This window comes from Onychomys torridus, chromosome 4 (assembly GCF_903995425.1).
Source record: "Onychomys torridus chromosome 4, mOncTor1.1, whole genome shotgun sequence".
Lineage (NCBI taxonomy): Eukaryota > Metazoa > Chordata > Mammalia > Rodentia > Cricetidae > Onychomys > Onychomys torridus.
Genome location: NC_050446.1, coordinates 42,660,588 through 42,688,270, shown reverse-complemented (window position 1 = coordinate 42,688,270; position 27,683 = coordinate 42,660,588). Strand labels below are relative to the sequence as shown.

The 27,683-nt window shown below is 41.2% G+C and overlaps 1 protein-coding gene across 2 annotated transcripts in view; it reads right to left on the bottom strand.

Moving 5' to 3' along the window:
- The window catches only part of Csrnp3 (cysteine and serine rich nuclear protein 3), a 197,712-nt gene extending 173,328 nt beyond the window's left edge, over positions 1-24,384 (bottom strand). Inside the window, exons 1-3 of one of the 2 annotated variants that reach the window (XM_036183007.1) lie at positions 24,310-24,383; positions 12,961-13,132; positions 6,530-6,691 (exon numbers count right to left, since the gene is read on the bottom strand). The gene's annotated coding sequence lies outside the window, so the exon portion shown is untranslated. Of the gene's footprint in view, positions 1-6,529; positions 6,692-12,960; positions 13,133-24,309 lie in introns of both variants that reach the window. The other variant, XM_036183006.1, reaches the window with a different exon arrangement.
- Positions 24,385-27,683: the final 3,299 nt, after the last annotated feature.

Here is a 27,683-nt window from a genome sequence, read left to right as displayed (position 1 = left end):
TTTTCTAGGAATCTCACCAGAAAGCCCAGTTACAGGAAAAGGACATGTAGTAAAGCCTTTGTGTAATCCCCCACTTCCAGTCTTGTAGATCATAATTCCACCCAAGGCATCTCTCCAGCCTCCCAATCATCTCACTTATTAAAGAGAAAGGTAAGGGGCAAATGGTTTCTTAGCTACTTTTTGAGATATAACTGTAGACACACATACACAAATGTATATACAGCTAATTTAAGACAGTAAATTGTTACTTTCCCTGGAGGAGCCAATTCCCACACTTGGATGTGTCTTTCTCTTAACCCTTCTACTGAAAGTCTGCATTAAAATTATCTTTAATAAAACTCTTGTTTCCAATCAGCTTACAAATTTCAGTTTGGTTTTGGTAGAAGTCCTATAAAAAAATTAAGGGAACTCCCGAGGCTAAGTGACAGCATGATGTCTCTGCCCCCTTACCAATGACAGATATGACTCTATTGAGATGTTAATACAATGTAAACATTCTAAGATTTATTTGTAAATAGATTATCCTGTCAGAGAAAACGTTTCGACCACTAATGTGAAGATGGTATCATTAATATTTAATGACTTTAATTCTTCTCTGAATGAAATACAGTTACAAAATCAATCCACCTATAAACATCCTGAGTAAATAATAGATGTAGAAAGTGGGAGATTTTTCTATTAACTATCTCAGATCTCATGCTAATAAAGCCTTATCCTTCAATTCAGGTGAGAGAGTACCATCCACACCACAGGACTGGCCTTATGTTTACGTTTTCACCGATAGCTAACAGAATTAAAGCCATGGCATTGTTAAGCTAGCTTCCCTGTTGCAGACACATCCAGTTTCTTTTGGAAATTTCATCCAACTATACTTTTAAGTTCAACATTGAATTTCAATGATTTGTCAAGGTTCAAAACAAACAAATACAAAAGCAAATTTTATACTCCACTTAATGGCAAGTTGTGAGTAAGAAAGTGAGCTTAGCTGAAATGGGAGGGCAGTGAACATCTGAAGGCTTGAACTGTGAAATGAGTAATGCTGTGCCCTGGAGTTGATGAGACTGACAGGTATTATCTATTGCCAGGGAATGCAACATGCCCAATTCCCATCTGGGATGAAACTGAACTGTATGAAGATTGTTCTCTCTAGAGGCAGTTCTATAACCCTGGATTTGCTAGCCACTGTTTAAGATTCCCTCGACATACTCCAGCTCACTCACTTTCCATGGCAACATTTCCATCATTATCACGAGTAGCATTATGTCACAAGGACAAACCAATTTCTTTCATGTAAATGTAAAACATGTTTGCTCTGAGATATTTCCATCAATGTCGCTTCCTAGCAGGAAGGAGAAGCCAACTGTCATTTCACACTGTGCTTGAGTTCTCAGCCTACCAGTTTTTGACTCACTCGCCTTTGCCAAAAGACAGATTCATTCTACATCTAAAAGAAGTTGGCAGAAAAGCAGCCGCCATGTCACTCACTCGATGAGTTGGTTCTCCGTACTTAGCAAGCAGTCCTGTAAGTAAACCATGGAGCTACAGGGTTGGGTAGAAAGGCAGAGTCTATGGGTAGACATTTCGTACTCTGCCACAGCTGACATTTTTATTCTTGCCAAGTCCTCCTCTGCTGGTCTTGGCCTCCACAGCTATAGAGCGATAGTCAGCCTAGCTGCTTTCAAAGGCACTGCTAATGTTCTTGGAGTCAAAAGATGAGATTCAGCACTACTGCTGTCGTTTGTCTTAGCCTGCACCAAGCATCAGCTCATCTTAAAGAAAAGGATGGGGGTTTGTGGGGTTTTTTTCTCTTCTCCCAACTTCACAAACTAATTAATAAGGCTTTGCATTTGAGACCAGACTGAGAGTAGCCCACAGTGACAGAAACTCCCCCAACATATTGTATGTACGCATTCTTCTTCATCCACCTCCCCACATACTGTTCTCAGTTGCAAGTTCCCAAATGATAAGTATCAACACAATATTCACTTGCAAAGGGGACTCAGCAGACATTCCCCTCAGCACTAAAAAATTCACCAAGACAAGTTCATCCCCTGTGCTGAGGATGGGGAAAACAAAAACCACCCCAAAAGGAAAGATTTACAACCGAAGGCTTCTCTGACTAGAGTGGGCTTGAGTCTCCTCTATAGGCTGCAGGGATAGGAAGTGATGGAGTAGTTACCACATAGCAAAGTAGTTTTTTAGAAAACCTCCCCAGTTCTGCTTTTATTCTTCCAGGAAACTGTTCAAATATTCAGATCAACTGCTGTACGTGCACTTTCTCTAACCTTCCCTAAAGTGCCAGAACGTTGCTTTCATCCAGAATGCTTCTTGAACCACATCTGTAAGAACCGATGATGCTTAAATGAACGTTACAGGTACTTTGTGAGCTCACAAGCCGCAAAAATCAATTGACGTCTCGCATAGAGAAGTCTTGAGATTGATTTTTCTAGGTGAGAACCAATTTGTGACTTTAGGAGATGCACGGATACCAAAGGACATTGAAAAAATATTGGAGCTTAAGAAAAAAAGATAATCACAGAGGTGTGGAACTTGTTCTTCTCTACTACTAGATTAGCACTCTGTACTATTAGATTAGAGGCTTCCTCGAGGAAACAACCTCTTAGACAATGATGCCTTTCAGGAGTGGCCAAGGGAAAAAAATGATTGAGAAATGCTAGACAATTTCTCTAGTGCTCCCAGCTTGAAAAGGAGACTCTCCAAACACAGACAGGGAGGTACCATTAGAGTGCTCCCCACAGTCTTGTATTTAATGTGGACTACTGCTTTTTGAAGGAGGTGAGCCTCCAGGAGATGCATTTTTTTAAATTGTATTAATTCTTTGGAATTCCACACAGTGTATTTTAACTCACTCTTATAGCACTTGAGAATTTTGAATTGTGGCAGGGAGTATAATTCAGTGTGAGAGTACTTGTCGAATATGTACAAAGACTGAGATCAAACTCCAGTACTACATCAAAAAAGAATGAGAGAACTATGAGAGTGAATCTGTTTGCTCAAATGTTCTAGGCCATTATAGGCCTCGAGGGTCATAGCAAGACCTAAAGCCAGTGCCTTGGCCTTTTTCAAGAGTACAGCTGTCTAGAGGAAGGTGTGAAAAACAGGAAACAGACCTCAAAGCACATTCTCCCCAAATACTTTATCTGGACACAAAATAATTGTGCTTCACTAAACAATCTTTCTTCCAAACGGTGGCTATCCTCTCTTCTCAAGGGCTCATGAATCTTCTACACACTTTTTGCACTTGTTTTGGGTTCATTTAAAAAGTTCTGCATTAATCAAGAGACAAATTATACAAAGCCTAAAACGTCTTACAAAATATGATGTTTTGAATTCTAAATTCTTCTAGTAATGATGGAATATGACTGGGTACCAAATAAAATCCTTAAATCTTTTTTTTTCCCCTTGGGGAGGGTTGTTGAGACAGGGTTTCTCTGTGTAGTTTTGGTGCCTGTCCTGGATCTCGCTCTGTAAACTAGGCTGTCCTCAACCTCACAGAGATCTGTCTGGCTCTGTCTCCTGAGTGCTGGGATTAAAGGTGTGTGCATCACCACTGCCCAGCTTTTCTTTTTTTTTTTTTTTCCTTTTCTTCCTTTTATTTTTTGGTTAAAATTCTTAAATCTTGAGTGAGAAGCAAAAGGTACAAAAATGGAATTTTAGGTTTCACAGAAAGATTTGTACAAATGTTAGTAAGACTTTTTGAGGATGTTTCAGTTAGTTTTAAAAAAAATCTCTAGGGCTGGAGAGATGGCTCAGTGGTTAAGAGCACTGACTGCTCTTCCAGAGGTCCTGAGTTCAATTCCCAGCAACCATGTGGTGGCTCACAACCACCTGTAATGAGATCTGGTGCCCTCTTCTGGGCTGCAAAGACACATGCAGACAGAATACTGTATACTTAATAAATAAATAAATAAATAAATAAATAAATTATTCTTTTTAAAAAATCTCTAAATACAAAATTCCCTAGAAATTAAAAATAAGAAAGGTAGAAAGCTCTATGTAAAAATAACATTGCATTACTTTGTTTAATAATTTTTACATTTACTTATTAAAAGGTAGAAATTATTCAACACAAAAAGTAAACTTTAAATGGCATTTACCTCATTGTCACATTAGCCTTTTCTGTCAACTAGATACAAGCTGGAGTCTTATGTAAAGAAAGAATCTTGATTGAGAAAATATTCCCATCACCTTGGCCTGTAGACAAGCCTATAGGGACATTTTCTTCCTTCATGATTGACGTGGAAGGGTCCAACCTACTGTGGGTGGTTCTACCTGTAGGTAGTTGGTCTTGGGTTGTATGAAAAAGCAGGTTGAGTGAGTCATGGTGAGCAAGCCAGTTAGCAGCATCCCTGGATGGCCTCTGCTTTAGTCCCTGCCTCCAGGATTCTGCCTTGAGTTCCTGCCCTGGAACTTGTTAAAATATAACCAACCATAAACTGAAATAAACCTTTTCCTCCTCAAGTCATTGTTGGTTATGGACTACTTCACAGCAATAAAAAGTCAAATAGGACATCCTTTAAAGGCTTTGTTGATACGTGTAGTATAGCAACACTTCTAGAAAATAATTATGGGAGTCTGCAGGTAAAGGCACTTTCCACCAAGTCTGATGACCCAAGTTCAACCCCTAGACTCCTATAATGGAGACTACAAGTTGTCCTCTGACCTCCACACATGTGCTGTGCACACACACACACACACACACGAGAGAGAGAGAGAGAGAGAGAGAGAGAGAGAGAGAGAGAGAGAGGTTAATAAATATAACAACAATTTTAAAGAAATAATTATGATGATTGGGAGATGGCTCAGTGTAGGACAAATCTCTCTTACCCACCAGTCCTGCAGCTGCTCAGACCCAACCAAGTAAACATACAGAGACTTATATTACTTATAAACTGTACGGCTGTGGCAAGCTTCTTGCTTACTGTTCTTATATCTTAAATTAACCCATTTCTATTCATCCATAAGTTGCCACATGGCTTACCAGTATCTTAAGATGTTGCTTCTTATCATGGCAGCTGGCAGTATCTCCCTGCTTCAGCCTTCCACTTCCCAGAATTCTCCTCCCCCTTTCCCGCCTATACTTCCTGCCTGGCTACTGGCCAATCAGTGTTTTATCCAGCTCATTTGTAGTGCAGCTGTCCAAAATATACATGGCTTTGGGTTCAAGCATGGGTGCCACAAAACTAAACTGAAACAAAGCAACAGTAATAACATGTTTTCAAGTCTCAGCTTCCCTTAACAATTCGGTTTGAATGGGCAGAATTATAGAAAAGCAGTTCCCCTCTATCAAAACTTCACTTGTGTGTACCTTTTTACCATGAATGTAACTAGGAAATAGGTGGGATAATAAATCAGAGCATATCCTTTTTGTTCACAATAATCCCCTTAGAAGAAGTAAGTGTGTGAAGAAGGCGAGCATCTTTACTCTGGTTTAAGAGCCTAGTCTCACATCTGAGTTTTGCCTCTGTCTGTAGAATTTCAGAACTTTCAGAGTCTGGATTTTGCAGCAGCATATCTTTTTTTTTTTTTTTTAAATCCATCTCATTACTATATTATAGTTATTTGGGTTTTGTTTTTGTTTTTTGTTTTCTGTTTGTTTGTTTGTTTGTTTTTTGGTTTTTCAAGGCAGAGTTTCTTTGTATAGTTTTACGTCTTTCCTGGAACTCACTCTGTAGCCCAGGCTGGCTTCGAACTCACAGAGATCCACCTGCCTCTGCCTCCCGAGTGCTGGGATTAAAGGCGTGTGCCACCACTGCCCAGCAATATTATAGTTATTTGTATGTGTATACATATGTGTATGGGCATGCATGTGGAGGTCAGAAGACAATTTTCAAACATGGGTTCTGTCCTTCCGCCACATGGGTCCCAGTGATCTGACTGAGTTCATCAAAAAAAGTAGTAAGAGCCTTTACCTTACCAATTGAGCCATCTAACCAGCTTTTCTCCTCTCTTCTCCCCTCCTTCCTCTTCTCCTCTCCTCCCCTCCCCTGCCCCTTCCTCTTTCTTTCCCTCCACCCCGGCCCCTCTTCTCCAACTTTCTCTGTTCTGAGTACGTGCCTCAGTGGCAAAGTATGTGCCTAGCATGTGCAAGAATCTGGGTTTGATTCTCAAAATTAGAAAAACCAATCTAGTCTAGGTGAGTGCATGGCACTCGGATGTCCAATACTTCCCAACCAGCTGGCCCAGGATTACAGTATTAGATGCTACACATGGATCCACTGATTCGATTTCTCAAAGACCTATTCCAGAAAGCTGAAAATGAAATGATTTCAGTTGCTATCTGCTTACCTCTGACTAAATTCTGCCTCCTCTAGAGCCATTCCATGGTACGGGGAAATGCGTACTATGAGGAATAATTAAAGGAAATGATACTTTCAAAATGATGCATTTGTATGACAAAGAACTCGGAAGCAGATATGAGGCCGTGAAGGAAGCTGAAGCCCTCAAGAACCAACCATCTGAACACGATGTAGAGGAAAACAAGTGGAACGCAGCTTGAGATACTCACGGGTAAATGATCAGGTGTGGACAGACTGACACTATCCAGACTCTCAGCACTGTCACAGCTAAAAACATCATCATCTGACGCCTGCACAGAAGAGCAGAGTGAGGCGCTGTCAGCGTCTTCAAAGGTCCCCTTTAAAACTCCACTCATAGCTGTCACATGGACCTGCAGAGGGAACGGGAGCCGAGCATTGAAATCTGTGCCCACTGACTGCATAGTCAAGGACTTGGAGTCTTCTTGGATCGGGTGCTTTGAACCACCCAGACTGCACTCCCTGTAACATTGGAAAGGGCTGCGAACAACTACACCCTGATATCCACTCTCTCATTCTGGCCATGGTGTCTGTAAGGAAGAGTTCAAATTAAGAATGTGGAATAAGAATGCTGCATAGGGAAATATGTTTTCATGCCTTCAAATGCCAGAACGCAAGTCAAATACATTTATTTGATTTGTTCTAGTGAACCGTGTACTGTCATTGACAGAGCCAGAGTTCAGAACAAAATGGATCACTCACTTGCATGCTGTCATACCGGGAGCATGCTGATGAGGGTATGTCTATCTTGTTGGGGATTTCTTTTTTCTCAGGTACAAAGGCATCTACTTTCCTGGGGCTCTTTGTCCATCAAAAATCACATTGGTTGCTAGGAATGGCAATACCTGCAGAATTTAGATGCCTTATCATGTTTCCAGTCAATTCAGCCGAGCCACAGGGAATATTCAAGGCCTGTGCTAAGGAGAGCTGAATAGATTTTACACATGACAGACTGCAGTCCCTAAATCTTTTTGTTGGATAAAGCATTAATTTAAACTTCCTCACTCTTTGTGGCAACATAGGCAGGGAGATGTGGGTGGATTCACAATTTAAAAAAAAAAAATTGTTAATGTCAAGCTCGATGAATCATTAAACCACTGAGAGTAACAATTTCTCTGCATCTATAGAGAACCAGTAAAGGTAATCAGGGGTTATAAACACAATGCCTACAGTGACAGACCTTCAGGAGGGAATAGAGTTGGCTGTGATAAAATCATGCAGTCTTCTTCGTTGTCTCTTTATGTGCTATTTGTAACAAGAAATATGCCTTTTCTAAAGGAAAATGATACATAACTGCAATAATAAACAGTCTCCCAAACAAGTAGACAGTAGGTGGTGGGTTCTGTGATGTGGTAAATGAGAGACCACATTTCCAGGTCTGCATGAGCGATGCCTACCTGGGGCTAAGTCATTTCGGCTAAATGTTTTCACAGTTTAACCTACTATAACCTGGCCAGTGCCTTGTTTACATATCCAGAAGTGTCCTGTACAGTACAGTACACATTCATTTATCACTTACTGATTTTGTTTACAAAGCTAAGGAAGCAGTTTTCAAATTACATTGTAATTTGAAGCCCACATTGATTGATTCAAGAACACAGACAAGAATGGTCAACATCAGGGACTTGGATGGTTAACTGCCTGGGGTGTCAAAATCTTGTCTTCCCATGGCCAGGCAGTGGTGGCACACACCTTTAATCCCAGCACTCTGGAGGCAGAGCCAGGCGGATCTCTGTGAGTTCAAGGCCAGCCTGGTCTACAGAGGGAGATCCAGGACAGGCACCAAAAGCTACACAGAGAAACCCAGTCTTGGAAAAAAAAAAAATCTTGTCTTCCCCATCAACACGATACTCTTAACCAACCATGCATTGCTGAGCGAACCAATAGCACAAGAAACCCTGGCAGCATGAGCTACAAAGGAGAAGTGACCTCTTAAGACAAACCTCAATATGGCAATTCAAGTCATGGCTTTCTGGTAGTATGGGGAATCCAGCTGCAGGAACTAATGTTTAAAAGGTCTATTTTGGGGTCTGGCCCCTCTCTACCATTATTGACCAGATGTTGTCCCTTAAATTGATGACTACAACTTCATGGGACATTTTTGCTCCAGATCCCTTGGGTAACAGGCATCCTCTCTATTTGTGTACTCTCTGGTTCCCCAGGCTCCCGGCTGGCACACAGCTCTAATCTTCCAAGGCTTTCTCTTACCTCCTCATCTCCTGCTAGCAGTAGCACTGATACTGGTCACCATAGTCTCATTCTGGGTTTATATTCACTTTTTTCCCCCATTAAGTGTCCTTATTGCTCATTTGTGTCTCTCTGTTTAGTAGGCATTTGCTATTTACTCGCTAAACAGTTTCTGTATTTTCCTATAGTTCAGTGTTAGGTTTTGAAGATTTATTCTACTTTTAATTGTGTATCTGAATGCAAGTCTGTGATGGATATGAACATGTGAGTACAAGTACCTGCATAGGCCAGAAGATGATGTTGGATTCCCTGAATCCAGAATAATAGTGAGTTCCCAGACATGGGAGCTAAGAACTCAATTTGAGTCCTCTGCAAGAACAGAAAGCACTCTTACCTGCTAAAATAGGTCTCTAGGCCCACTGGTATTGTTTTAAATGATAGAGAATGACAAAGAAGCAATGAATTTTAAAAACTCCTTATTGTATGATGGTGTTCATCTACTGGGAGCTAATGATGTAGGAGGAGGCAAGCTAACAACATAAAAAAGAACTTAAATATACAATGTCATATGTAGGCTAAGTAGAAAAACAAACACTTGAGGGATGTAGGGACCATGACTTGGCCATATAAAGGACATTCAATTTTCATTTGTTGGTGAGTGTCACAATGAAGAAGTATAGACAAGGAGGTGGGTTGGCACCTGAGACTTTGAGGAAGAGTGGTCGAGGATGAAGGAATAGTTGTGTGTAAAGGGACTGGGAAGAGCATGCTGTTGATGAAATTAGACAGGCATCTGGGGATAGAAAGCAGAACTTAAAAGGTTTTTAACATTTTTCTAATTGGGGAGAATTCAAGATTCTGACATGTATATACATGTGCGTGTGTGTGTGTGTGTGTGTGTGTGTGCGCGTGCGTGCCTTTTGGGGGTTTTGTTGTTTGTTTGTTTGTTTGTTTGTTTGTTTGAGACACTGTTTCTCTGTGTACCTTGTGCCTTTCCAGGAACTCACTCTGTAACCCAGACTGGCATTGAACTCACAGAGATCCTCCTGGCTCTGACTCCCAAATGCTGGGATTAAGGGTGTGCACTACCATCATCTGGCACTTACAAATTACTTGATAATGGTGGGGAAATCTTGCCTGCTACAGTTCAACAGAATAATTCATATACTTCATACCACTTTATATGCCTCTTTGGCAAACAAAATTAGTGATAAAAAAGTAAGCATTCCTCTATCAAGTCAAAGAAATAATTAGACAGAGAGAGGGTCATAAATGAATAGTAATCATCTCAAGGATTTATTTGATGATTTAGAATTAAAAGTACAAATAACTGCTTTAGCTGCATCCTCCTAAAGTTGCTCAGTCAATATTTTTCTTTTTTATTTTTAAAGCAAATACAAAATCGCTACCTGCTCTGCAAGAATTTCAGCACTTGGACTCTACACTGGCTTTGTTTGAAATCTAGTAGTCTCTCCTTAACACCTCTCTTGGAGACAGTGCTCAGCCTACAGTGGGGAGAAGCACCTTCTCTTCAAGTCACTCATGAAGAAGTGTTCTAAGTCTTGCAGAATAGCTTGGGAAAGATCTTTAATAGATTTCTTTTCGTGATGTGAAACCAATATAAAGCGTTTGTTAGATTTATTTCCTCACATTTATACTTTGACATGCTAAAGACCCTTGAACAATCACTATGATGAGAATAGGAGACAGAAACTGGTCAAGTAGGACAGAGATCCCAAAGCAACAATTCCACAAGTATCCCTAACAGAAAACAGGTCTCTCCTCCCGAGAGTACCCCTCCCAAGAAGCTAGACAGCCTAGTGGCTGCTGTCACCCATCCTTGGACACGCTCTTGCTGTCCAAGAGTTCCTCCTTTTCTCTCTCAAGCTCCCCACGTATGAATCTACAACAAACCTTCTTCCTAAAATGCCCCCTCTGTGATCCTTGAATTTCACTCTTCAAAGTCATAAGACAAAACCCCGCTGGTCACTGACCCAGCAGACTTTGTGTATAATGGTGAGTATCCAGTACCCACATTCTTCAGTTAAAGCCCACCTGAAGTTAGAGGAGAGACCTCAGTAAAAGCTTTGTGTCATTCCATGCATCCAACAACCTAATTTCTAAGTTAAAGTCTACCTAACCAAAACAAGGCCTCCATCAAACTCAGGGACACCCCAGTCTTACCAGTTTCTTCCATCAATCCTATAAAATATGTCAGATTAGAAGCATGACATTACCCCATCCCAGGGAACCACTCTGGCTATCCAGTATTTCTGGCTATCTCCAATATCTTTTTCTATTAAGCTCCACGTATGAATCTACAATGAAATTTCTTCCTAAAACCCACCCTCTGTGGGCCATGAACTGTACTGTTTGAATCCCCAGACAAGTTCCAGGGGCCACTTATTCTTGAGTGTTTTGTGGGCACCCTAACGCATGGGTTAAAGCCCCCATGAGTTGAAAGAGAAGGCCTCTATCGAACTCAAATGCACGTCTCTTTCTTGTATTAATTAGAGAAAGCCTGAAAGGTATAGTTGGATATTTGAGTGGGGAAGGGGAGGGAGGGAGAGAGAAGGGGAGAAAGGGCAGATAAAAAGGAAGAAGAAAGAGAAAAGTTTCAACTTGCTTTGTTTTCACCAATCTTATTCCAGTTTTTTTTTTTTAACACTCTGACCCCATTACTGAAATCCCCATGTTATAATTTCTTTCATGGCAACACAAAAAACCATTCAGGAGGAGTGAGGCTGTGAGAGAGATTAGGATACTATCTCCATTCAGATGTCTGCAGTAATAGGTGAGAAGAGAGGCATCTTAGGAAGTTACTACGAATGCCTTTCAATGAGTGTTTTGTTTTTTGTTGTTTTTGTTTTATCTACAGCTAAGTGAAAATCCTAAACAATAATTGAAATTACCCTCTGACACAAAATTTTTTGAGCCTTCATAACTGGAAGGAACCGTTTTCACACTCAGAAATCTGGAAGACTAGATTGAGATTTCCCATCAGTGTGTGTTGCATTTGCTGTGTAGCAACTATCAATCAGATATGTCCGGGTTCTACTCCAGGGTTCCATGACGAGGGCCAATCATTTCTACATGCAAAATGTATAGAGACTGTTATGTTTCTGAAATCTACTATTAGCGACACTGTATTAGTCCTAATACAGTATAAAAATAGTTACAATTTATAACCTGTTTTTATGTTTAAAAAAATAGTTACATTTTGTACTGCAATCAGAGGACCATTAATGCTCTTGTTCCTATATTGCTACAATGTTACAAATGTTATAATAGTAACTTAACCCAAGGTGACAGCATCAAGAGGTGGAGTTTTAAGGGAATAATTATGTCATTGAGACTAACAAGTGTTTTCCTTCCTAATAGCCTCTCATCCCTGCCCTAATTCCTTGTCATTCTGCTGTGAGGTTACAGTGAACAAGGTCTAGAAGCAAGTCTCTCCAGATACAGGTTATAATGGGATCTTGATCCAGGGCTTCCATGCTCCAGAATTGTGAGAAGTCTTTTTTCTGCTGTTAATAATCTACCCAGCAGGGCAGTGGTGGCGCATGCCTTTAATCCCAGCACTCCAGGAGGCAGAGGCAGGTGGATCTCTGAATTTGAGGCCAGCCTGGGCTTCAGAGTGAGTTCCAGGAAAGGCTCCAAAGCTACACAGAGAAACTCTGTCTCAAAAACAAAACAAGACAAATAATAATAATAATAATAATAATAATAATAATAATAATAATAATAATTCACCCAGTCCATGGTATTTTGCTATAGTAGCCTGAAGGGAGTCACAGAATAATCATATTTTGGATCAAAATATTTAAAACAACAGTATAGTAATTATACATGTGCCCAGAAACCCAAAGCAAAAAGCAGATTGCTGGAGTGAAGAGTAGAAAATTGCAAATAATTAATTTATAATTATATATACAATTTATGATGATATAAATGAGAAATAACTGAATTAGTTACTGACTCAGGAAAGATCACTTAAAGAATAAAAAGGCAAAGTCTAATTTGCTGTTTTGAGGGAAGAACTATTAGGAATGTTGGGGATGATGACTTTCTCACAAATGAAAGTTAATTTTCTAGTGTTAGGAGAGAGCTTGTGTCCACAGACCTTGGGTTTTGGCTAATCAGACAAGTGGTTTTTTGTTTTTTGTTTTATTTTGTTTTGTTTTGTTTTTCGAGACAGGGTTTCCCTGTGTAGCTTTGCGCCTTTCCTGGAACTCACTTGGTAGCCCAGGCTGGCCTCGAACTCACAGAGACCCGCCTGGCTCTGCCTCCCAAGTGCTGAGATTACAGGCGTGCGCCACCACCACCCGGCCAGACAAGGGTTTTAGAGGAAATATTCTACGTTGACATTTATATTATGGGCCAAGATACCCAAATAACCACTCATAACCCAATACACTGAATAGTAAGCCTGTACCTGGCGTCTTCCTGTGTTGTTTTCACGGCCTGTTCTCGCTCTCACAGCTGATCAGGCAGCCAGGGCACAATCATGGGCTTGGGTTGCTTATCAAAGGGTAAGCCAGCAGCTCTCAGGGAGAAGACCTTGCGAGTGCTTAGTGGCAGGGTGCTTATCTTGCTCGCACAAAGCCCTGGATGCAAGTGTTGCCACCACAAAAAATAACAATAAAGATAAATTAGTGGAGCTACAGAGAGATTATGGTTAAAAATGAAGGTAGACTGAGAAATTCTAGGGACATGGATCAAGGCAGGTAAAACATAGGTGAAGAGATTGCAAAGACAGGGAAATCTCTAAATGAGAAAAAGAACAATTGGGGAGCTTAAAAGGTCTTGGCATTGATTTTTGCCAAGGATTTAGTCATAAAAGGAGAGGCAGAAGAAACCAGGCTTGTTGTAGGGGATGAGGCAAGTGTCTAGTACCAAAGGTGCGAGAGCTCTGAATGGCAGCTGGGAAGAACCACTCTTACCCACATCTGGTGACATCCAGATCCCCCAGTTAAAAGCACATCTGTGGGATGTGAATATTAAGATCTCGGGGGTTACAGATGGAAAATAAACTCATCAGAGGGGAAAAAATCCCTGGAGGGAAGTGTCACCACAGGTTGTGAGGTGCAGTGGGCTGTATCTCAGGTCAACTGGTAAGCAATCCTGGGGAGGACCTTTTTTTTTTTTAATGCATAGTCCCAAGACTCCCCAGAAATTACCCATTTGATGAAAAGTCCATTGCTCCAAACACGGTTTTACCATTCCTTACAACCATTTCATGGGTTGCTGCTTTAATTTCCTGGAGTTTCCTCACTTAAAAAACAGGACTAGGCTGGAGAGATGGCTCAGAGGTTAAGCGAACTGACTGCTCTTCCAGAGTTCCTGAGTTCAATTCCCAGCACCCACATGGTGGCTCACAACCATCTGTAATGAGATCTGGTGCCCTCTTCTGGCCTGCAGTCATATATGCTGTATACATAATAAATAAATAAATCTTTAAAAAAAAAAAAAAAAGCCGGGAAGTGGTGGCGCACGCCTGTAATCCTAGCACTCAAAGGCAGAGGCAGGTGGATCTCTTGTGAGTTCGAGGCCAGCCTGGGCTACCAAGTGAGTTCCAGGAAAGGCGCAAAGCTACACAGGGAAACCCTGTCTCGAAAAACCAAAAAGAAAACAAAAAACAAAAAAACAGGACTAATGAGTAGCTGGTTCATAGTGTTAGACTTTTCATTCCAGGTGTTCCAGGGACTGATCATTTTGACACCTTTCCTGCCATTCGTGAGGATTAGCTATCCTAGGATGTATCACAGCCACAGTAGAACAAAGCCACAACCGGAAGTCTGCACATCTCTGTTTCCTCTCCCCGCCTCCCCTGTGCCCTTTCTCTCAGGCTGCCATGCTTTCTCACCTCCACCGAAGGATTGTTTTAACATTCATTCATTCATTCATTCATTTCTTTATTTAGAGCATGTGTGTGTGTGTGTGTGTGTGTGTGTGTGTGTGTGTGCGCGCGCGCGCGCGCGCGCGCGCATGCACGTGTGCATTATACATACTTGCCATAGCAGGTATTTAAAGATCAGAGAAAGACAACTTTCTGGATGGTTCTCTCCTTTCACCTTGTGGGCTCTGGAATCAAACCCAGGTCCATCATGTGTGGTAGCAAGAGCCTTTACCTGCTGAGCTGGCCTCCCTCCGCCATGTCACGAGACATCAAGAAATCCTTTTGATGTTGGCTGACCCACATCCAGGACTGTAAGAGACTGACTTCTTTATAAATTTAATGGAAACAGACAAGCAAACGTTTGCTGAGAGTGAAATTTAACCAGATTATTCACACAAAACAGGATGATAAATTAGGGGTGAGGGACCAAGCTGCACTGTTTGCCTTTGGGGTCATCACATGAATGAACCCTGCAAAGATGGGTACAAGATGAAATTCTTCCATTGAGGGCACCCCCCTTCTTGATGGTGAGCACGGGTAATGTTTGGCTCTTTCCTTATTGAGTGACCACATCCTGCAAAAAGCCTACCTCACACTCTAAAAGAAGTATCTCGATGCCTATTTTGACATACAACAATTTGAGGGAAATTGTTAGGGTATGTTCATTGAGTGATCAGATTTTACCAAAGCCTACCTCACAACTGAGGAAAGCCTGTGACTGTATTAACATAGCATACACAGTTTTATAAGCTATAATCTCTCCAATTAGGTTACCAAAACATCCCGTTCCAAAACTGTCTAATTTGATTTTGGTTTTGTATTTAGGGCTACATAGTATTTCGCTGACTAATTATACTATAAATATTTAAGTAAACTTCTAAAAGAGGATGCTGGCCTCCTTTCAAAGAAACATATTCAGAGGAAACACATGTAAATCACACAACCATTTTTACCATCATTTTATAATGTTGCACACAACTTTAGGATGAGTCCCTACAGGTAGAATAATGACATTTCCAAACACTTTGCCAGTTTGGCTGCCAGAGAAGCCCTGCCAATTTGTGTATTTTTCCTTTTTCTTTTTTTTTTTCTTTGCCAAGATAGGGTTCTCTGTGTAGCTTTGGAGCCTGTCTTGGTACTTGCTCTGTAGACCAGGGAGTCCTCAAACTCACAGAGATCCACCTGCGTTTGCCTCCCACGTGCTGAGATTAAAGGCCTGCACCACCACCGCCAGGCCCATTTATGTCTTTGATGGTGCTCTTAGATATATTTTTGCCATACCTTTGCTAATAATACAGGATGTATTTATTTTATTTTATTGTAAACTTGTCAGCTATTCAAATTAATAATTACTGTTAACACACATACATCGCCTATTTTTGCTTGAAACACCATTCCAGTGTTTCAGGTGAGTGACAGACAGGATTCCAGAACAGTCCTTGACATTCTCTGGTCTGGGTATACATGCTTGTTTGAGTCCGTGGTTGTGAACATGATGAGAACCCACTCAGGTGATCACACTCATGGGCATATGGAATGTAGCAGAAAGGATTTGTATATGAACCAGTGACCTGGTGGTGGTGGGGCGGCCTATGTCCTAATCACACAAGCCCATCAAACTGGACCTAGAGCAGTGGTTCTCAACCTTCCTGATGCTGCGGCCCTTTTACAGCTCTTCTTATAGTGGTGACCCTCAGACATAAAACCACTTTAGTTGCTACTCCATAACTGTCATTTTGCTACTGCTATGAATGGTACTGTAAATATCTAGGTTTTCCAACGGTCTTAGGCGACCCTGTGAAAGGGTCGTGCTACGCGGAGGGGTCGTGACCCCCCCATGTTAAGAACCACTGCCTAGAGGTTATAGAATAAGGATGAGAGGGATCCAGTGTGAGAAAGATCTTTTGTGTGGATTGAGGAGTACACAGTATGGAAAACACAGAGGTGCACGGTTCTCAGGGTGTCAATCCAAGACGTCGAATTCTGCCATCAGCAAGATGAGCTTGCAGTGGGACGCGCCACCACAGAAAGCTGACAGACAGGAGCTGAGCTGAACTCACACTGAGTCCAGCCTGCGCGACCCTGAACCATGAGTACGGCCGTGCCGTCCAGCACTTGTGACACTCCGCATGCTAAGCTAGCACGAGTGAGTGGCTTACCCTGGTGTGCTTGTGATAATTCCTCACACAACAGAAAACTAACCGTGTATAGCATCTCATTAGCTGTTGTTACTATTCGACAGTAAAGCCAAGGTCGTAGAGGTAGACTGTAGAGCCAGAACGCAAACTGCACATTTGCAGCCGTGCATCATGTTTCCTCACTCTCGCGGTATTACCTCACTGCTTCCAAGTGGTTTCCTTCTTTCCTGCTCAGCCTCCCTCCCACCCACTCCTGCCCTTTCCCCTTTCCTCTTTTCCAAAACAGGGTCCTGATACTCTCTCTCTCTCTCTCTCTCTCTCTCTCTCTCTCTCTCTCTCTCTCTCTCTCTCTCTCTCACACACACACACACACACACACACACACACACACACACTTTCCCTTCTTCCTCCCACCCCGCTTTCTTTTCTTCATTGTTCTTCCTCCCATCTTTTCCACCCGGTTTTCGTGGTAATTCTCTCAAAAGGCTTCTCCCCTCCTGTATTATCTGCTCACCTCCACCCTGTGTGTTAAGATTCAGTGAAGGCACACTGACCCCCAGTGTGGAAAGCCCTACACTCGCTTTCTTTGTCACTGCCCCAGCCTTGTGACTTGCGGTACATTTGGACTTAGGATTGTTCACCAGAGCACAACATAATTGGCAGAAAATCAATGGTAGAATAAAAGGGTTTCTGAACAATGCATGCATGGGGTTTTGTTTACTTGGATTTTTTTTCCTTTGTGTGTTTGTGTGTTGTTTGTTTTTTTCAGGGCTGGGAGTCAAACCCAGAGCCTCATTCAGGCTAGGCAAGCACTCTCTTCCTGAGCTATACCCACAGCCCCTACAATTTTAGGTTTAATCACATGTTAACTGGACATCTTTATCATAACAAAGTGGGATTCATTAACCACCCCCAATATATGTGAAAGAGATGGCTTAAATATATACTACTGTGTCTTACACATCAATATAAGTACTTATATATTAGTGACTTAACTACATTGACTTGCAACCAATCTATTGGTTGAATATAGGATGCTCTGAATGAATGTGTATTCGAAGTCGAAGTCATTCCTCAGTATTGTAAGGAATTGGTTCCAAGAACCCTCTCTGTCCTAAAATCCACAAATGTCTGCATCTGTGGAAGCACCCACGATTCCACGCAGCACTCTAGTGCCCTCCCAGTTTATGATGGATGGCCTCTGCATCTGTGTAATGCCAAATGCCGTGCCAACATGATGCTCATAGCTGCTACCCTGTCTTGCTTAAGGAACGCACGCCATTTTCCCCTGAATATTTTCAACCTGCATTTGGTTGAATCTGTGGCTGTGGTGCCAGCTAATATGGAGGGCTGACTGCTGCCTTATAATGAAACAAAGCAGAAAGGCATGAAATGGGGGGAGGTATGCAGATGAAATCCCTCATTAACGCAGGAAACCTCAAGTGGAATTTTAGACAATAAAAATCTGCAATGTGAAAATTTGCCTGGCTTCGTGACATTCCTCTGACATGAAGGTTGTCACATTGAAGAGCATTCCTGGAGAAGTACTGAAAGAAAAGGACTACCATAGACTGCAGGTGCGTCTGTCATTGAGGGGTTAGAAGAGGCTAGATGGCTGGCTGCCTGAGACCATCACTCGCTTCATAATTTAGTCAGCAACACCATGTGGAGCACAAACTGCCTATCAGTGTTGTGTAGAACACTGATGTGGGGACAGGAAAACCCCTCCCTGGCAATGATAGCTCAGACGGTTTGGAGAAAGTTAGAGAGGGCAGAGAAGGGATGCAAAGGCCAGACTACGAAACTGTCCAGGCAGTGCAAGACAAGAAAGTGCTTCTCTCTCCAGAGCCTCACTTGCATATTCTGGGATAGTCTCAAAAGAAAAAATTATAGTAGAGTCTCCAAGCTCAGCTCCTCATTTGACACCCAGAACTGCATGGCTTCTGTGGGCCCCCTAGAAGGTTTGGGCCTCACAGTGGGTAAACAAAGTGAAACCTGAGGTTTATCAGCTGAAATAAAGAAATTTTGATTAAGTAAAATGAGAATGACTAGGACTTCTGGGAAGGAAAAACAAAACAACAATAAACCTATCTGGGAGTCGCCTTACTGCTACTTAACTGACACCATCGCAACCACAACTGCCTGGGAACTAATGACGCTTCACGGCTAGCCTAGGGAAAGAAAGGAGGAAATAGATAAATAAGAGAGGGAGGGAGGGAGGGAGGGAGGGAGGGAGAGGGGGTGGGGAGGAAAGAAGGAAGGGCCGGGCGGTGGTGGCGCACACCTTTAATCCCAGCACTCGGGAGGCAGAGCCTGGCGGATCTCTGTGAGTTCAAGGCCAGCCTGGGCTACAGAGTGAGTTCCAGGAAAGGCACACACACACACACACACACACACACACACACAAAAAAAAAAAAAAGAAAGAAAGAAAGAAAGAAAGAAGGAAGAAAGGAAGATATTTGTAAAGATATTCATGCCTCCTTCTGCTTAGAAAATTGTTTCATTTATTAAATATTTGTGGTGGATCCATACCATGACAGCCATCAACTGTTCTAGACACTTGCTAGAAAAATGAACTATATTTCTGACCCTGTTGTCGAACTTACAAACAGTGAGGGAGACAGTGACAGCAAATGAAGCCCTCCTGCCTCACTGGGACCCAGAGATCTAAGTGCAGAATTCCCTGCAATTCCAAAATGTTGTTATACCTTGGAGTTCATCCGGCCAGTTGTGCATTTTTACACTCTTCCAAACTCCTTAACTCCAATTCACTTTATACAGTCTTTAACGCAACACGTGCCACATTTAAATTAAACACATAGCCATTAGCTATCATAATTTTGCACAGGCAAAGGCTTCGTTTCCCTCTACCTCCAGAATAATTTTCTATGCTTTAGTGTTCTGACAACTGAAATGAAGACTCCAGGAAGATATCTCTATGGGTAAGTCACATGCTCCTAGGGAATGGCGCCTAAAATACACAGTATAGGAAAAATATGAATATTAACAAAAGGGTTTTTTTTGCTAAATATTGATTAAAGATATAAATTTTCACAAAAAGCATTTGTTGTTTTTCTTTGGAGTTAGTTTCATTTTTAACTAATATACAAATAAATCAGAAAGAATAGAGAAATATATTGTACGCACTATGCTGCAATACTGTTTTGAACTATTTTGTTAAACTGGACCTACCCTTAATATAAGGAAGGCTCTTGAGAAATGTATCACAGGCCTACTATTTCCTTTTTCTCTCATGTGCACATGCATATGCTATGCATGTGTGTAAATGCATGTTCATATGGTCATATGCATGTCCACGTGTGAAGATATGTATGCATGTATATGCACATGTGTGTGGAGGCTTTGTACTAACATTGGGAATACTACTCTATCATTCTTCCCCTTTATTCTTTGAGGCAGCGTCTATCAGGAAAACCTAGAAGTAGCAGATAGGGCTAGTGTACATAGCCAGCTGGGTCCCCTGTTTTTGCCTTCCCAGGCTGGGATTGCAGGGACTTGGCTAATGGTGTGCCCACCTGATATTTGCATGGGTTCTGGGGCTCCAAACTCTGGTCCTCTTGCTTACACACCAAGCAGTTTAACCACCCAGCCCATCTTATCTGCCCTTTAAAATGAAAAGCTCAACATCCATGAAGTTGTTCTCTTATCCATAATATCCTTGCTGACATACATTCCATAGAAGGCACCAACACTTATTAGGATATCTTGAATAAAATGTTTAAAATCTGAAATTGAGTCTGTGTTTTCAGAATTTGTACATTTGACAATTTTTAGGTCCAATTGTTTAGTCCATTATTATAATTGAGATCTAAACAACTGATTGAGGAGCACAACGTCCTGCCCACTGACTGAGATTTGTGCAGTATCTGAATGACATCACTGGCTTGATAACAAATCCCATGCCTTGCTCCTCGACGCATGAAAATATGACTGAAGAGCAGCAACTACTTTGAACCAATTCCCGTTTCATTCCTGGATAACTCCTACACTAAATATTGGGTATTGATGTAGATGGAAGCAAGAACAGCATCTGATCGATATTAGTTTTCAGTTATGGCACCTGGTAGTACAGATGTTAATGTGAGTTTCATTTCCCCAGATCACCTTAACTATGTAGCATATTTACAACTAGTGAAATCTGGCCCATGCTTTCTTATCCTGATGTTACTACCCTTTCTTGTAAATCCCAGCCCTTCCCATTTCTAGAAATGTGGGGTCATTTGCTAAGAACAGCGTATTTCCACAACAGATACGAAGCTGCCCACCTATATTATGGAGGAAACTATTAAATATTAATTTTCCTTCGTATATTTTATGAGACTTGAGAGGATACATAAGCATCTAAAATGGTAGCAAGCCATTTTTAGACAATAAAGGAACATAAAACTTTGTTGACGGAAGCAGCATACTGTATTTTTTTTAAGTTATCTAATGTTGAGAATATGCATAGTTGGTACATAATCTTCAGGAACTTGCAGTATACTTGGCAATTTTGACTGCACCCGATAGTGAGTTATTGGCACAGGTCACGTGACCATTTCTGGCTGCTCTAAGTGTGCTTTTCGATGTCATCACCATTCACGCTGAAAGTGTCATCTCTGAAGTAATTGGTTCATCTTAATTGGTAAAAACTAAATACTTCCCGCCGTTCTAAGGCCCCCTGAAAAGCAAAGCAGTGATGTGCCCAGTGAATCTAACTGCAGATAATGTACTGGTTAGACGGTAAATATTTTAGCACATGGTTTAGGTGTGTAGTACTGTGTGTGCTACACTGCTAATGCTAAATTTAACCGGCTAGGGTAACTATTATGAAAATAAAGTATTCCCCATCAAAGTTATTTAAGCAAGCGGTAAAGAGATAACAGAACTGAAAATCTCATTTGCATTATAACAATAATAGCAAAACTAAAACATCATCATGATTCTCCTGCTTCACAAATGACAACAGGAACAGTTTGGGATGACAGTACCATCTTCAAAGCACACATAATGGAAAATATTTTAATTTGAGAAATTGCCTAGAGCAAAATAGGGTGATAATTGTGACAGGCTTTTTTTTTTTATAAAGGAAAGCCATATAAAACAAATGCTTTATTTCAAACAAAGAAGAAAATTTTCAAATATGTATGTACATATATAAAACAAATTATTAAATTTAAAATGAATAACCTTAATAATAAAACATTTTTTAGCTTCCTTAGAACAGATAGTCTTTTATTCATTAGACAGATTATCAAGGTAAGAAAATGACTAAATTAGTAAACTGTGGTCTAGAGGTCCTAATCCCATGTGTCCAAATGCGATCTAGTTGCTCACTGCTCAGAGCCTGGGCATGCATCTCTAGCACTTTCATTTTTTATTAAGCCACCAATGCATTAAAAAAATGTGGTTTTCTTTCTTTTTCCATCTTACTCAGTACACTATTAACCACTACAACATGGGGAGAAAAATGAAATCAAACACTGAGCAAAAGAAGACAAAACAATACTAGTTATCTGCACTACAAACCTAACATTTACATCTTAAAGCTGGCTGCACCAAGGGAAAACAAATGGCCTGCCATGCCATAGCTTACTGGAGAGCTTTGGAAGGCTTTCATTTGCCTGTATCATCTTTCATGCTGTTTCCTCTCTTTTGCCTTCAGTACAACACACCCACAACACACACACACACACACACACCCCACACACACACACACGCTTTTCCCATAGACTGCAGTAGAAACTGCCACAGTTGTCTCTTTTTTATGAGCCAAGCCGACGTCTGCCAGTGCCTGATAGAAAACGCTGATGAAGAAAGGGTTTATCTACTTTCCATCCAAAATATGTGAGCCATTAAGGACATTATAAAAAGCAACAACAATATACTCTGCTTTTATTCAGAACCTTTCCCTTAGTGATTATTAAAAGGATGATATTTTTAGCTAAAGAAAGCAAAATGCATCCGCAGCAGCTGGTTTCCAAGGAAACAGAATAATTTAAAACCATGTGGAACTCTGCTCTCTAATTTTCATCAATCCCCTTTCATTCCTAGAGGTAGCTTTGTTCAGAATTTATAATTCCTTTTTTAAGAATGTAGCTGCATCGATTTATTGTCTGTAACACATTCCAGTAGCTGAATATGTATTTATTCTTGTATATCACCTTAAGTTCCATGAAGGTGGGAAATTTGAATTAATTGCAATGACCATTTTGTTTGAAAATCAAAAATTACTTTAAAAAACCACTAACCATTAAAAACACAGAAAATTTTTAACATGACATCATCATTTTTGAAATTAAGAAATAGTTAAAAACAAACCATAGAAGAGATCAACATAACACCTGAGAGTATAAAGACATTAAGTATATTTGGTGTGTTTAGAAAGTTCAAAGTAGATGTTCATTAACTTGAATAATCTTTCCGCAATATCTAGCAGTATTTCTTTCCCATTTAATTTCTTGAGAATCACTATGTTTGTACCACCTCATTCAAAGGTTTGCACAACCCACCTTCCACATCAAAGCAAAAACAAGACCAACTTTTCTTACAAAATTATAACGATTCTTGGTAGTTTTTAATTCATTCAAAGGCATCAAAACTATATATGAATGAATTATGTACACCTCTATTATGCTTTTGTTTTATTCCAGTCAACAGGTATCAATTGGCTACCAATGTGTCCACAACTGTACTATTTTCTTGAGAGCTCAAAAGTAATGAGATCCTCTCAGCCTTAAATGGTCATATATATTAAATTCAACAGAGGAGCTGGTGTTGTGCAATAAAGTTACTTTTCTGTCTTTATGACTAAAAATATCTTATTTATTCCACACTGTTTAAAAACCTTCCTGATTGTCCTAAAAGAAAATAAAACATAATGTCCGGCATTATAATCAGCTATAAGCAAAGTCAAAACTTGAGGAATATTAAGAAAAAACAAAACAAGACACTGTTGTAGTCTATCGCTAGCAATATGTGTTGGAATGTCTTAACCCTGACGCATCTGGTTCATTAATGAAACTTCTCTGTCAGACACTACTTTTCTCAGCAAAGGCTCATCCCTCCCAAGTAGACTCCTGTGCTTTAAAAGTGAAAACAGTCCCGCGGAAGCTGACAGCTCTCTACTGATGGTTACTTCATCTCCACACCACACGTAAGCTTCAAATCTGCTGACTAAAACGCTGCAGCTGCTCGGGGCATGAGATGCATCGGGAGACGAGAGCTTACATGCACACAGAGCGTTCGTTCCAAGTCAAGACTAAAGGAAGCTGCAAACCGAAAAATGGTTTTCATAAGCTCCTTACTGGGTGGGAAGTATAAATACCCCACACTAAATCCTGTGCGTACAGAGAAGGCTCCATTTTCTCAGGACCTGTGGAATCTATCAAGCTTTTTTCCCATGCCTCCTTTGGTCTCCATGAACACAAGCCTTGATAGAAACACAAAGACGCTCGATTGTATCCATCGGTTTTGCTCAGTAACGTTTGCTTAGATGGCTATCAGAAGAAGCCATGCCTCTGGTGTTTCCGTGCGTTTTCGTGTTTAAATCAGGGAAGGGTTTTGCAGCCACGATGAACTGCTCACTGAGGCTGCCCGCAGTCCAGCTAGGGACTGCTTTAGCCAAGCGCCTTCAGGATTCCCACACCCTAAAGGATGCTACTACTAGAACTGAGCGTTTCCATTTTTTAAAGAAAGAAAAGAAATTCTCTTTAATTCTTCTTAGTATGATTATTTTTGCTCTTACCTGTAAATGTGGTCTCAGTACTTGGGCTCCGGCAGAACACACTGAAAAGAGTGACTCACTCCGCCCTCGGCCATCCATCAGGCCGCAGCCAACCAATAACAAAAGCCAGATCCTGGCGTCCTCCAGCTCTTACTGCTTGCCTGCTCCCAGCCCTTGCTCCCTCCCACCCTGAGCTTTTAGAGGACAAATCCCTGCAGCAGAGGGAGGAAGGAAAAAAGAAATATGGAGAGAGGAGCTGAGAAGAAAGATTTCAAAGAACAGCCAGCTGGAGTCAAAAGTCTTGTTTTGGGTGTAGGAAAACGGTCTTAATCTATGTCTCGCCCACCACAAATCAAAGCAAACACTTGAGGAAAGCCTAGATAAATTGCCTGTTTCCCCTCACTCCATTGATTTTTTTTTTTCCTTTAGAGGAAAAAAATACACCTCTTCATTGTGAATTCTGAAATATAGGCAGAGGAGGGAGATGGACCATCAATACTGCCTTTTCAAAGAGATCCAATCGCAACGAATCAAATCATGACATCTTACTGTTGGTATGACAACCTCTGCTTGGCAGTGTTCCTATTTACAGTTTTGGGGCCAGATCAGCAGAGTGTACGTTTTTCACCCAGAGTAGAAGAATATTCAGATAGTTTAGAGTTGTGTGGTTTGCATGCCTTCAGATTCCTTAGATACCAGCATCACTTTGCGAATAATGGAGCTTGTTAAAGATTAAAGAGGCATCAGGCACTCAGTTGCTAAGTCTCAAAGTGACTAATTGGACTCTAATTTTGCTCTAATAACCTTGGGCAAAATCATTTCACTTCTGAACTAAAAGGCATAACATGAATAAAAGAACAATTGAGGAAAACATCAAATTAGATTTATATAAGACAGCAAAGCAAAATCGTGTAGGTTCAAGGGGAAAAATTGCTTTAAGTCAAGTCTCACTATGCAGCCATAGCTAGTCTGGTACTTGCTTAGTAGACCAGGCTGGCCTCAAACCTAAAGAGACCTGCCTGCCTCTCCCTCCTGAGTTCTGGGTTAAAGGCAAGTGCCATCACATCTAGCCATGAAAGCGAATTAAATAAACAGTAGCTAATAAAACAAACCAGGGTTCTTTACATTTAAAATGCTACTAATTGGATCAGGGAGAGATGGCTCAGCGGTCAAAGGTCCTTGCCACCCAGCTTGACAACTGTGGAGGGGCCCCAAAATAGCTTGACCTCACAGCTGCTATGACAGGCTTGAAGGCCCAGGCACAGCTTCTAGTAGATAACACCTGGACCCAGGAAAAGCCATAAGCTGACCCCACCCAGTGAGGCCTGCTTCTAAGGGGAAATACCTGACATCCCAAACATTCCCTATACCCCTAGACAAATGTCAGCCAATCAGGGTCCTGAACCCTGGAAATCCCCTCACCCCAACCTCTACTATGATTAAAAACAAAACAAAACAAAACCAAAAAACACCTTGCCTGGGTTAAGGGTTCTCTGCTCCCACTGCTGAATAGGATAGAGTCCAAGCTCTGAGCTTGAAAATAAAGACTCTTTGCTTTTGCATATGGGATTCTGTCTCCCTGGTGTTCTTTTGGGGGGTCTCTGCAATCTGGGTATAACAGCAACCTGAGTTCAATTCCTGGGTCCCACATGGTGGAAACAGATCTTGAAGGTTGTCCCCTGACCTCTGCACCAGTGCCATGGCATGAAGTAAACACACACACACACACACACACACACACACACACACACACACGCACACAATTTATATAAATTTTTAAACTCACTGCTGATTGAGGTCATCTGATGAGACAGTCAAAGCAAGTCTTCTTGGAAAGACATGCACTAAATGTTTCAGGATTTATTTTTATTTACAGGTCAGTGTCTGTGTTTCAGTGGAGGCTCTAAGAGGAATCCCCAGGAGTTGGATTTATTTGATGCAAGCTGCCTGATGTGGGTGCTAAGAGCTGAACTGTAACCCTGTAGAACAGCAGCAAACTTATTTTTGTTTGTTTTCTTTATTGTTGTTGTTGTTGTTTTTGTTTTTGGAAACAGGGTTTCTCTGTGTAGTTCGGTGTGTCCTGAAACTTGCTTTGTAGACCAGGTTGTCCTTGAACTCACAGAGATACAGCTGCCTCTGCCTCCCAAGTGCTGGGATTAAAGGCATGCACCACCACCACCCAACAGAGCAGCAAACCCCTCCAGCCCCCCCCCCCCCCCCCCGCCCACCCACCCCCAGACAGGGTTTCTCTGTGTTGCTTTGGTTTCTGTCCTGGATCTTGCTCTGTAGACCAGGCTGGCCTCAAACTCATAGAGATCCGCCTGGCTCTGCCACCACTACCTGTCAAGGAGCAAAGTCTTAACCACTGAGCCATCTTTCCATCCCTCAGTCTGGTGGGCTTTCTCTTAGCCAGTGGCTGCTGTCTCCATCATGGAGATACGGAGATATCTACAGACCTTGTTCTACAATTTCTTAGTTTAATGTCTTTATGGGAATAAGACCAAGGGGAGGAAACAGAAAGAAATAGGAGTATTCTTTATTTCTGGAATTAACTGGTCTGAAAACAAATCCTGCATAGTCCAGATAACGGAACAGAGGGCAAAAGGAGTGTCTGGTGATTTAACTCAAAGCAGACTTTGCATAGAATTGCTCTGGGGCTGACCTATTAGTTAAGTGTATGAACAGAATTCCTGGGAAGAGGCTGTGTCTGCAAAGGCTAATTGACTAATAATAGCTTCAGTCATGTAGAATAGTCGGAATGTTGCAAATGCAGAGCCAATTTATCTTGGGGCATCTTTAGCCCCTTAAATGCTACTTATTACCCTCCTTTACACCTAACCTAACATTCTTTGTAATCATCAAGTAAATCCTTTGGACTGTATGAACAGATTAGATTCCTTGTTTCTACCAACCAAAGGGCTAAGAATGTTAACAGACAGCATCTAAGGCCTATAGCAGTTTCCTCCACTTTCCTGTAACCCACCTACTGGCTGTATCCACTGATGTGTTTGAAACGTATATCATTTTTATAGTTTTCTTTATTCTATGTCTATAAAAAGCTTGCAAACTTGCTACTTCTTTGGAACATAGTATTTAGCCAAATCTGAATCTGTTTTCCTAGGCCATGGGCATATTTGGCTCCAAAATATACCATCTTTTGTATTCCTGTATTTCTTTCATTAATAAGTGTTTACACAGTATCTGTGAGGCCCTACAACCTTTAGGTTTAAAAAAATAATACAATGATTTTTACTTTAATTGTATGATTATCTGAAGAAGGTTTGTGAGGTTTTTCTTGAGATTATGTTACTAGAGCTTTGAGAAATATTTTGTGGCCCCTAGATGATACTGGGGCAATCAGGGCCTCCTTTGTAAAAATAAATAAATAAATAAAT